The sequence below is a fragment of the Neopelma chrysocephalum genome, unplaced genomic scaffold (assembly GCF_003984885.1).
Source record: "Neopelma chrysocephalum unplaced genomic scaffold, ASM398488v2 Primary Assembly neopelma1_86, whole genome shotgun sequence".
Lineage (NCBI taxonomy): Eukaryota > Metazoa > Chordata > Aves > Passeriformes > Pipridae > Neopelma > Neopelma chrysocephalum.
In genome coordinates, this window is record NW_020897748.1 from 4,597,451 (window position 1) to 4,610,203 (window position 12,753).

At 41.3% G+C, this 12,753-nt stretch overlaps 1 protein-coding gene across 1 annotated transcript in view; it reads right to left on the reverse strand.

Annotated features, from left to right (window-relative positions):
- Positions 1-8,729: 8,729 nt before the first annotated feature.
- Positions 8,730-12,753, reverse strand: part of POP1 (POP1 homolog, ribonuclease P/MRP subunit) — a 29,807-nt gene continuing 25,783 nt past the window's right edge. Inside the window, exon 16 of the mRNA XM_027692469.1 lies at positions 8,730-8,740. The gene's annotated coding sequence lies outside the window, so the exon portion shown is untranslated. The remainder of the gene's footprint in view (positions 8,741-12,753) is intronic.

The window sequence follows — 12,753 nt, forward strand, 5'->3', positions numbered from 1 at the left end:
TCACCTCAATTAGCCTGAGATATTTTGTGGTAGAGTTCATTTGAAAAAAAAAAAGCTGCTTTTAATACTGAAGTCTTTGCAAATAAAAGGCCCCGTCGGAGGACTTTGAATGTGATTACAGTGACTCACATTTTTAATGGCTTTTTTTTTTAATCTCAAAAATGGCTTTTTTCCAAATAAAATCCTACAAGGCCTCATATAACAAACAAGGGTTACTGCTCTTTTCCACACATAACATGAAAAATATCCTTGAGTGAAGCAAACTGCAGCCCATCTGCTGTAGCTTGGCCGGTGTGCGGCACAGCTCCCTGACCATTACACATTGCTCTTGGTAAAGCAAACCACCTGCTTCCTGCACAAGGTCCCGCCTCGAGCCTCCCCAGTGCTTCTCTGAGGAGGAAACTCATCCAAACTGCTGATGGGAGATGACAACCTTGGCATTCCCTTTCGCTGCATTTGTTCTTATGCCATTTGTTGTTCACTCAAGTGCTCCGTGGACTTGCGTCTTCTTTTCCATCCAGGCTAGAAAAAGGCAGGCTGTGCCAGAGATAAATAGACTCCTACCTTCCTGTCTATGGCGCTCCTTTAATCTCCAGCTGCAGTCAGCAAAGTCTTCATTTGGGAAGCCAAAGGGGCACCCTTGAAAGGGAAGGGAAAGGAGAGAAGTCTTGGGGCAATTTTGCCAAGGAGTGATCTGAATGTCAGCCCCCTCCTCCCTGATTCAGGGTCTGATGCTGCAGATGCTTAACTGAGCTGAGTTTTCCATGTATCCCACTTGGGTCAAACAAGTACTCACATGAATTCCAGAAGCGCCCTGGACATGTACTTCCTAGACACATTTCCTGAACACTTATACCACAGACAAACTGTAATTTTGCAAAGACTGTAATGAGTAAAAAATGGCATTTCCCCCAGCTGCTTGCCATCAAGCTGCATAGCTCTGGCAGCTGAACGGACCAAAGCCAACGCCATTACACAGCACATGCTGAGCATCCTCCCATTGCCTTCACTGTCAGCAAAGGAAGAACTCCATTAATCTTGTTCACTGCTTAAAGCAGATTAGGGACCATCTGCATAGCCCTATCCACCAGCCTCACCAATAGGGTGCCCTGAAGTCCTGGGCATGGCTTCAAAGGATGCAGCACTGTACAAAACAAATGGCTTTCTATGGCCTAAGTGAGGTCAGGATACACACTGCTCCGGATACCTCTTAGCAGTCAAAATGTTAATGTGAAGTTTAAAAGTCCAAGGTGAAATCCTTTCCGAGTCTGAACTGGAGACCATTAGCTATGTCTTCAGGAACTGGAAGAACTGGGCTACCGGGGAAAGAGGACTTCTGCTTGGCCATGACCCTGCTGCTGCAGTCCAGAGGGTGCTATGGTGGTACTTCATATGGCTGTCAGGACAAGATGTTTCTTTCCTTCTACATTAAAAAAAAATAAATCCAGTGCTGTTGTTTTGCTAAAAAATAAACAGTTTTCACTACCTTCTTCTCTGAAGTTAAACAGTATTGTTAAATTCTCTAACTATAAATAACCATCAGCAGCACTCTGAGGTAAACACCTCATATGAAAAATTCCCACTCGGACAGTAGGAATTTGGCGGTTTTATGGTCAGCTCAAAATGTGATCTTAGAGCAGAGAACAAAGCCCTCTTGAAATAGCGTTATTTGGAGGAAAAAGTGTTTGTGGGTATGTGTGGTTAACTGCATACTTATGTGGCAGAGATTAGTATCTCAGTGGTAGCAGCCCTATTGTATTTGTTAGTGTGCAACATACTGTGCCACTCAGTTCTCAGAGTGCACCTTTTTATTATTTTATTTCTTTTTTAGAAATGAAGTTGTGCAACATGCAGTAAATATCATTAAAACTGTGAAAAAAAATAGTTATTTAGTGTGCATGAATGCGTTTTCTAATGCAAAATAATATCACATCTTAAAACGTGTAATTAACCATTGGCCAAGACGAAATCATATCTTAAAAATGTGTCATGTTTGTCTGGCCAAAACTCAAACCTGCGTTTATTTGTTTTGTTATGCTAAGTGGTGGCCTTAAACACACCAAGCCACTGGCAGAGTGAAGCTGCAGCTGGGACTGCATGAAACAGGGTAAAAGGTGCAACATGCACTTCAGTAAAGCACTGGTCATCAGCCTACAAGAACAGGAGTGGTCCTAACTCTGTTTCAACAAATGTTGGTGCTCATAGACTGCAGAAGCCACAGCAGAGTCCCTGTGCTTTCTGTCAGCTGCTTAATAACTAACAATTAAATTACTGGTGTGAGCTGGGGGCTTACTGGGAGGCATTCAGACTCTTGCCTTGAGCCTGTACTTACAACAGACTGTATCCCAGCATGAGTAAGAGACAGGAATCCTGAATTCCTGGGTGCTTATATGTAGGACAGTGTTTTGGTTCCTTTTGCCAAAGAATCAAAATCAGGTGAAGTAGGTATAGCTCTAAAACCTGGCTCCCTCCTTTCTGGAGCAACCACCCCTGTTGAGTCTTCCCCATTCCCTCCATTTGCCTTTCACAGCAGAACTTTGGGGTATTTCTGTGTTCCCTGTGATGGAGGAGGCATCAGCAGTCAGGACACCAATCTGACTCCCCTGCACACATTTTGTGTTTGGCATCTTCTGCTTAGAGTGTTGTCCTGAATCCTTTTGGGTCAGCTCTATATGCAGCATTTTTGAGTGCTCAGCAGCATCGGAGTAGGGCCCGTGGGTGTGTATGCAGTACAAATAATTCACTTAGATAAAAGGCAGCTGTAGAAGCCCAGAAGATAAGGGGCTAGTGTGTATAGCTCAACATTCTGATAGCCAGATAGCTGTGGAGCCAACCAAGGATTGTTGGTAATAACCATGCCTGTGAGAAAGAACAGGATGTGGCTGGACAAGGAGACAATACGGAGATAGGGCAGCACTATTCTGGGACAAGCATCCTTGTTCTGGCTCCTGGAAATAAGTACAACACAGTACAGTGCGAGCACAGCAATGAGGTCAAGAAGCAGACATGGACTGTTGACCAAAGGTTGACTCAGCAGAAGGGGATCAAGACCACCCAAGACCCCAAAGTGCTCTGACTCATTTCCAGAAAGGTCTGAAAGAACAGATTGCGCATGATAATTAATTTGGATTAAAAGTGATAAATTTACCTCCAAGGCAATTTCTTTTCGACTGCAGGCATCTTCGAATCTTCCCGTTAAGGTGGGACACCACAGCAGCATGAACAAAAGAATAAATAAGCTTACATGTACCATAAAAATGTGTCTGGAGTTACAAAGTCTCCAGCAAGCTCTGGTAGAAGTAAGCAATGGAACAAGGTTCCAAAAAGCTTTACAGTAGAAACAGTGGGAGCAAGAAACCTAACTAGTCTTAGGATAGAGTCTGCAAAACGTATGATGTGTTTGTTTGCAACAGCGCAGGAGCCTCTGATGTGAAGGTCACTCCCTGTCCTATGCTCCACAAGCTGATATAGCTGTTAAATTCAGTCTTGGCTTCCTGCAGCGATAAAGCTGCAATGCTGTGAGGAAGGGAAAAGACTTGCATCTGAATGGAGGCTATGCAGTAGCTGAGATATTCCAGGAGTGATATTTATGCTGGAAAGGTCAACCTGGCCTACTGCAACAGCGGTAGTAAGGGCTTTGGCAGCATCTGTGGTGGTGTCCAGTAGGCAAAAGGAGTGCAGTAAAGTAATATTAACCTACTGGTTTTATTGTTAGCACTGTTGCATGTAGTATGCTTCATTTGTGAGTATTAAGCACCTGGTAGAAGATGGAAGCCTGATGCAGCAATCTGTCATTGACTCTAAGGAGTACAGAGAAGGCATGAAGTCTTTGTGTCTTCACAAATAAATGAAATAGTAGACACACTTCTCCAAAGCAGTAGTTCTCCATGCTCCTTAATCCAAAGTTCCACCAACTTTTTGGAGGATTAAGCTGCAGACTCCTTGAGCAGTCTTAATGCAGTAGTATTCATGAAAATCAACTGAAAATTAGGCTGCCCATTGAAAGTTGAGGCAGCATGTATATGAGGGTTTGGACAGTTTTGGGGTGAGGGAGAGAGTGGAGAGAGAGTTGCTTTCTTTTAGAGTGATCTCAGGGACCATTCTCTGAAGTCCAGCAGACAAAGAGTGGCCCCCAGAGCACAGGTTGAGAAATACTCTCCCAGGGACACAATAACATCTGAGCACAGAACTGCATTGTTCCCTAAAGCTGCCAAGTTTGCCAGGGATGGCTTGGAGAGCAGGGGGTGGTTAGACCTCTCCGCTGTTATTCACAGTTTTAACTTACAGCAGAACAGAAAATAGCACTAATTGTTGTCTTAGTGAAGGAAATGTTTAAAACCAATGCAAATGTAATCCATGCTGTTCTGCTGCAAGCAGGTGTGGAAAGTTGACAATAGGAGATCTGGGTATTCTCATGGAGTATAATATCAGAGCTGATACATTCAACACCTTGTACCTTCTGACTGATGTCTGTGATGATCAGAACATGCAAGAACTGAGAGGGAGCTTAGATTTCAAGGAAAGTTGCATCAGCAGCCACAAATGAAACAGCATCCCAAGGAAAAAAGGTGAGTGGGCTCTAGAATACATGGACAGTAAATGTGTGGATCCCTGAAAAGAGGCAGGTTTCCAATGGGTTTCTTTAACTTTCCAGATTGAGGAGTAGCCTTTTCAGAGCCTGGAAACATTTTCTCAGTGCATAAGAGGTGTCTCAGAAACGAGACACAAAAGGATAGTCAGACTAAAAGCAGAACTCCTTTCTCATCAAATTTCCTTTGAAATACTAATAAAATGCAAATATTGAAGTCTTCTCTACTTACAGTGGTCTTGATTTTCTGTTCTTTTTGAGGAGCACTGAAGAAAGATATCTCCTTTCCCTTATTCTGTAGGAAAGCAATAAAATTACAGTCATTTGAAAAAATACTGGCATTAGCTCTGAAAAAAGATAATGCAGAATTATGTCAAAGAAAAAAATAAATTTTTGTTACAGTATAAGATATTGAATTCCTCCAAATGAGTAGCACATTTATTATGAATGCCAGAATTTCCAAAGGTAACCTTCATTAAGTGACTTAAAAAGTCAACCATCAACACCTATGTGGTTCAGAGTCTGTAGAGCAAAACCAATAATAAAACCAGGAGGCTGTTCTTTTCTCTCCCCTTCGCTTTCTTTTTTTAAACAAGAGTACATGTGCATGCGTGTGGGTCTGCATGTGTATAAAACAACAGAAATCCAGCAAAGAGCAGGACTTGCTTCTCTCTGCATTTATCATGCATTGCTGACTCCAAAATATATAATTCTGAAAAGTTAAAAAGTCTTGCTTTTCCCATATTATCCCCCTACAGGAAGAACTTTCTTTTTCCTGCCTAAATCATCACTTAAAATCTTTCAGGATTAAAACATGACTAAATCTAAACCTTTTCATTTGGAACAAGCATTTTCCAGCAGGTTTGGATGGTCAACTGTGATCATTTCGCTTCTATGAAGTTATTTGCAAAGGAAAACAAGAAGGTTGTTATAAGTGTTTTCAGTTTTTTTCAAAGATTACTTTCTTGATAATGTTATACAATAAGCCCCTAAAAGCTGCTTTATAGGCCAGCTCCACAAGACAAACAGTGAACAAATTGGCCTGGGCAAGGAAAGCTTTCCTAAGATAATTAAAACAACTTGTGCCGGCACTGTGAGAAAGAAGACAGCTTTCAAAATGTTTATCTTCAAGCTAAAATACAAGTCCCAAGCCTGAGTATGAAAAGCAATTGAAAGATCATTGGCCCTGGCAAGGAGCTGATGCACAGTGGGAGGTAGGTGGGCCAGGCTGTGAGCATCACGCAGGTGGGACTGGGGCCAGCGGGTCAGCTGGGATGGTCCTGGGAGGAGGTGGGCAGGGACCTCTTTTCTTTGACATGTTCCCCTGGTCTCAGAGGTGCATCCTCTGCCAGCTATCTCACAGTCCCTCCTCACATGAAGCTTCCTATTAACCCACCACAGCACCTTTAGTCTCTCAGTTTGTTTCTCTCTTTTGGTTCCTCCATCCTGTGGATGATCGTGCTGCACTGCTCCTCTGCCTCTCCTGCATCTTCTGTGGACAACTCCACTGTTGACATATCTGAAATACTCCTTTTTTTTGCCGACGTATCCTTCTCTTGTTGCTTCTCTTCACGTGGGCTTCATGTAAGTTATTTAGGCAATGATTTATATGCAAATCCAGGGTGAGAACAGAGGCCGACACAGTGAAAAGGCTTTGGTTGTAACCTCACTTTCAATCCCTAACTTTAGGATAGTGTTGACTCCTGGTTCCAGATTTCCCGGTGTTGCAGCTGCTGGTAACTCAATGGTTTTGTTTATTCTTCAACATTTCCTTCACAAGAAGAAAGAAAAATTCAGCCATTACTGCATGAGTGGGAAGTGAAGAAATAAAACCCTCTCCTCATTAAAACAATATACTCAGACCTTTTCCCTGCCTTCCCCCTCCATCCAAGTAGGACTTCAAGCAGAGCGCAATAACAGGCAGTGATTATTTGCTATGGAAGTATGTTCATGGAGTGCAACACAAGGCTAGATCCCAGAGGAAATTTCTGTTGTTGATTGGATAGTTACAAGGATTTGGAAATCACCTAAGGAGCATCGGAAGGAGGGTGTTACTGTCTCGGTCACTCAATAAAACTGCACTTGGTGCATTTCTATGCAGAAAACCACCACATGCAGGACTGCATCTCCAGAAATAAACAGTCTGAGGAAGCCAAGGATCTGGAGAGAAGGACAAACCTCATGCCCAGGGTGAGCTCTTGCAATCACAAAATTGAACAGTAGTGATGTCCCCTGTAAGCCTCAGCCTGGCACATTTGGCTGTCTCTTCATTGCACATGAGAGCTTCACCAAAGTTGTGGGCTACCTCCTGCTCACTGTTTAAGTTCTACCTGTGTCACCTGCACAGGCTGTTGGGCTACAAAAAATGCAGTGTGTTCCGAAAATGCAAAGAACTTGGACATCTTACTAGAGAACATGGTAAAGTGGACTTAAGATTTGAACATCCATTTCTCTGAGAACTAGGGAATAATAGAGCCCAATATACAACGTAAGGGTACAGTAACTACTGGCCATCTCTGCAGAGAAACCTGCACAGAAAGTGACATCTTTAGACAGGGATTATCTCTTATTTGTGTCTCTTGCTTTCTTTTGGCTGAGTGGCATTTTTACTTAGTAGATACCTGATTTGTCCACAGTCCATTTTGTGCTACTAAATGGCGTTATTGCAACCAGAGACAGCACAGAGTTGTATACCTGAATTGTAAGGGTAAACACGAGGGCAACGTATCTATAGTTGTTACTGCTGACAAGTTAATATTCCATTAAAACCAGATTTAAGCCCCAAACACACTGGACACATGGGTAACCTGTACAGTTCTGAAGTTAAGAGGCTCCCTTGCTTGTTGCATAGTTAACAGCTAAGGCTTAGGCAGAGTTGTTACATCTACAGCTGCTCTGCAGCCCTTCCTTGCGGACAGAGCAAAACACAAATATAAAGTATTTTAGAGGTCTGGAGTAATATGGGAAAGGGCCAAAAAGGATTGTGGCAAATAGTGGGAGAAAGGTCATGAGAAAAAAAATGAGGGAAGTAAATTGTATTAGCAGAAAAACAGGGCATGACCCTATCATTTGGCAAAGTTACAGAAATGTTAACCTTTGGAAATGCTATTAGTTCACTGCTGTTGGAAAGTTGGCTAGAAAGGCAACACTCAGGACTGACTCAGTTCTAGGGTTTCTGCTGTGCTAAGCACAGTAACACACGAACACACCTCCCTCCCCTCTCGAGGCATGCTCATAAGGAACAGCCACTAAATTGTGTGTTATTCCCAATATTTTGCTACCCTAGGCAACCAACCATCAGCTCTAGTCAGGATGACACAGCCTGCAAGAACTAGATAGTCTAGAATCAATTTGCTACTCCAGTTGAGTTTGATTTTATGATCTTAACACTTGTCATTTTGGGAAGGAACAAAACATTCACTGTTCCCAGGGTATGTAGTGCTACTGGGAAGCCATAAATTTTAATTCAGTGCTTTATTTCCCTCGTGAAGAGATGTTGTTCATATGTGCTGTCACAGTTGGGGGTTCCTCTTTTTTTCCTTGTCCCTTCATTAAGTTGGAACACACTCAGAAACACGACAGCTTTTTTTTCTGTCAATGATGGATATTATAGTGAGAGTTTTGGTCTGGTTTCCTTGGACTAGGAATTATTTCGCATGAAATTTTCTGCTGGATGAGCTGGCACTCCTGGCTCCCTCTCCAAGCTCTGCCAATCACTATTTTTTTCCTTTCAGCATTTGCCTTGAATTTGAAGTGGCAGGATATAGAGATGGATGGTTTTATTCTTTAGAGGAAAGGAATCAATTCAGAGTGCATGCTGGTGCCCAAAAGAGTCTTAGGGAAAAGAAATGCTCTGTCAGTTTATCCAAGTGTATTTCAGGGCTTGAAAGTGGAAACAGAAAACTTACTAAAAATATTTGTATTTTTTCTTTAAATTAATATTTTAATTGGAAAACCCATACTCTATAGAGTTTCCTGTAGGATATATTTCTTCATATTTGGGAAAAAATACCCAGATGTGTAAAAGCTCAGAAAAATACCTGGTTTTCATTTTTTCCTCTTGTATTTTCCCCCTGAAAAAATTTTACCATGATAAAAAATGAAGGTACATAGGGAGGAAGACCCAGTTAATAGAAGGCTGTCTACTGCAGTCTGTGAAAAAAGATAGGTGTTATACGAAGGGAAAGAAATTTTAATGATAGCAATCAAAGTTCAAAGGAGAATCTTTTAAGGGTTTGCTACTATTTTATGTTACAGGATAAAAGTATATCCTGTCTGTGAGGTCAGAAATCCTATTTAGCTCCTGTTTATGAAGGAGACTCAAACTTCAGTCAGGAGATTGGCTGAAGCTTTTAATATTTTTTAATACTCAGTGGTCTTAGCATTTTGAGGACTGAAAAGGAGTAGACAGATACTGCAACTTGTATGTTTTTCTCCAAGCTAGGTCCCCACAGAATAATTTATGTCCTTGAAAATATGCAAATTAATTTTACAAATGGATCTGGATAAGAATCAATTTTTAGTGGTCATCAATTTAATGACCTTGAAGATAGAAGAGGTGACCTCTCTTACTGCTTAATAGACTTTGAAATCCAGCTGACATGTGGAGTTCACTGTTTTCAATGGTGAAAGGGAAGTTATTATTTTTGGTTGGATTTTCTGGTGTGATCCCTGAAGACCACATGAAACCTGGCTACTGTCCTGGGACTTGTAGTTCAAGTTATTGTCTTTATAGTCCCTGGAGTTAACCTAATAGCCTGGGATCTTGACTGTAGAAAACATTTGGAGAAAAATGAATTTATGTTGTATTTCCTGCATATTTTTGATAGCTGCTTGGCCAGACTAACAACATCCCTCCTTGTACTGTGGGACAGTAATCTTTCAGCTTTTGATGGCCTTTTACAGAAGGAAATCTGGATAAAAAAATGCAGTGTTTCAAAATGAAGTCCAAGGTTTACTCAGAATAGCATCAAAGTGGAATTTAAAACACACATACAGCATAGATGTAGCCTTTTCCTCTTCTGTGGTCTTTACTACACTTCTACAGGAAAGTCAAAAACTGAACTGTTCCACACCAAATGGGAGGATACTGAGTACGAACTAGTGGGGGGAACCAGGTGTTCCAATCCGCTTCGCTGCGGAGAGATGAAGTTTGCCTCGATCCACAAACGCGGAGAGGTATTAGGTTCTAATGCACCCGAAAGTGAGATTAATGCACAAATAAGACCAGATGTTGGATTCCAAAATGATAATTCAACTTTATTTTCTAAAACAAAATGAGAGGAGGGAAAGTAAGAAAACAGAAAAGTAGGAAAAGCCAAGAGAAATTACTAGAAGCACAGAAAAGTGGTTACCACCACCATGGGCTCAGCACTGGCTTGTAGATTCAGTCCTCCTGAGTGGAGGAGATCTCCACTGGGCTCTGATCTCTGGTCTTTTGTCTTCTATCCCCAATCTCCTCTCTCTCTTCTGCTGTCTCTCATCCTTGTCGATCTTCTTCTATCATCTTCTTCTTCTCTTGTGATCTCTTGTCCTGTGCTCTCTCTCTGTGACCTGTTAGGCACTTATATGCCCTTGAAGCAACTGCAGGTCTCACAAGAAGTTAATTTCGATAGAAACACACCACAGTAGGGTCTGGGTGCTCATTGGCTGATCCATTGGTATCCAAGAAAAATTCACCTGGTATACCTCATTTGGTAGAGTGTATTTAGCTGAAGCCCTGTTCTTCACACCAGGTTGGATGGGGCTTTGAGCAGCCTGGTCTAGTGGAAGGTGTACTTTCCATGGAAGGAGGGTTGGAACTAGATGATCTTTAAGGACCCTTCCAACACAAATCTTTTTACGTTTCTATGATTTTAAAGCTGTGTCAAGCCCCTTCCGCTCCTCAGGCAATCAAAGAAAATTATTTGCTCCAGGGAAGCAGAGATTTAAATGTATGTTCCTTAGAAAGCCTCTTACCCTGTGTGTCACGTTTGCCCACATGCAAACACTTGTACAGCCACATCTTTTAACATTGGTGAGCTCTTGCTTTACACCAGTGAGTTGTACAACAAAAAGAGGTTGATTGCATATGATGTGAGAAACAAGCCTTCAGGCAGGGAATTGCTATTTTGGGATATTTCTGGCTTTGGTGGATAATCCAAAAAAGGAGTAAAACTAGTCTTCTACATGTCTACTAATCTAAAAAAGGAAAGTTTCTTACCAAAGGACTCCAGAGCTTCACCATCAGCACAGGAAGGACTGGCTTCCACAGCTTTTGACAGAGGATGTTGCCACATTGCTCTAGGAGCACATTCTACTGAGGTTGTTTTCTCAGGCTCCAGCGCCTGTGTCCAGCGCTGCTGCCAGACACGTGCAATATCCTGGAAGCCTCCTCTCTCCCAGCATCAGGTTTGGGGAAACTTCAGGGGACACAGAAATCTGTAGTTTTGGGGTTGCCATTTTAGAAGTTGTGCCACTGTGCGCTACCTATAGGCATAAAAGTAAGTTCTTAAAGACACTAACAGAAACAACACCTAACTTTTTATAAAAATAATTTATTGTAATGAATGCAAGTAATTAACTCCTCAAAATACAGTAGCTCAGTGAAAGTCTTAAAAGACTAATGTAAACTACAATTAATTCTCTTTTAAGACTTTCCTTGGACTACTATGCACTAATGTTTTATTTTCATCTGCTTCTCTTTGAAAAAACCAAAACCAACTGGTTACAGTTCTCAGCCAATTTCATACATTTTTGTGCCTTCATTTGGAACCCGCTTCATATATTTGCCAACTAATTTAAAAGAATTATTGCATTGCAAAAATATTCAGAAAACCTGGATGCAATTGATTCCTGTAAGACATTTTGTTCTACAGGAAAATAAATTTTCTATTGTTAACCCTTTAATCCCTGCTGGTCTGTATCACAACTACTTCCACATGCATCTTTAAAAAAAAAACTAAAAACCACTGCATTAAGCAACTGTCCATCTGAAAAGTGTATTTTTAATTGGAGATTTACAATCTGTTATTCTGTGCACGTACTCCAGATTTTTGGAGCCCCAAGGAACAGTAACAGACTTTGATGTGTGTGATCCCTTTTTCTCACCCAACCCAACTCATTCTGAGCAACTGGCTTTGCCCATGGGCAAAGCTGCCTTGGACGACACCTGGTACAACCTAGGTAAGATTTTTCAGAAGTATATGTGTGGTATTTATAAATAATTACAACTGCAGACACAAGATTCATCATTAGAGCCACAGTTAAAACAACCGGAGTGTCTCAAAGTGGGGAAGAGGAGGGGGCTTATTCCTGAGGTGGCATTGTAAGTTATAAGTATGTGAAAAAAAACACAAACAAACCCAGAAATTAAGAGAAGTGGTGTGTGAGAGTGAGCCCTGACGGGCACATGGGTTTCCAGATGCTTGAGCTCTCCCATTCATCACAACCATTTTATTCTTTAAAAAACAGCCCCCCACCCCCCCCAAGAAAAGAAAAACAAACAAACAAAAAAAACCCCCACAAACCAACAAACATTTTCTGGCCTAAGAAACAGGATGCTGAGAAAAGGACTGCACTGAAAGAGCTTTCTCATCCTGGCTATTTATTTGATCTTGAGATGAAATGAAATATCGAATTGCATCATCCTTTCTAGAAATTACAGCAAATCCTAACATATTTGGATCAAGAAATTTGAGTCACTCTCTTCCTTTAGACTGCTTTTTCATTCTCTGCTTTACTCTTGCTGCGTCCTGGATGTCTTTTTGGTTCTATTTCTTAAGAATTGGGCTTAGCTGTGCAAAGCTGTCAGAACAGCAGCACTGCTGTAAGCCCATGACGAAAAGACAGCTAAAATGTGTCAAGCAAGCTGCTGATGGTAGATGTTAGGCACATCTTGAAGTGTCTAAAAAAAATTAAAAATAATAAAATCATTCTATGCAGGCTTTTTTCCTACTATAGAATAAACTGTATTTCTTTAAGAAGAGACCCAATGCAATAAATGAAAGCTGTATTTTGTCTTTTGTCACTCCACCTATTTTGCAAACTACCTTGAACTCATTAATTTTATTTTGTCCAGCATTAAGCTGGCTCTGACTTTCAAAGTTGCCACAAAATGGTTTCAGCCTATATCCTCTATCCTTTCTGAGTTCTCATTATTCACTACAAGTTTACTTGCTCTTGCA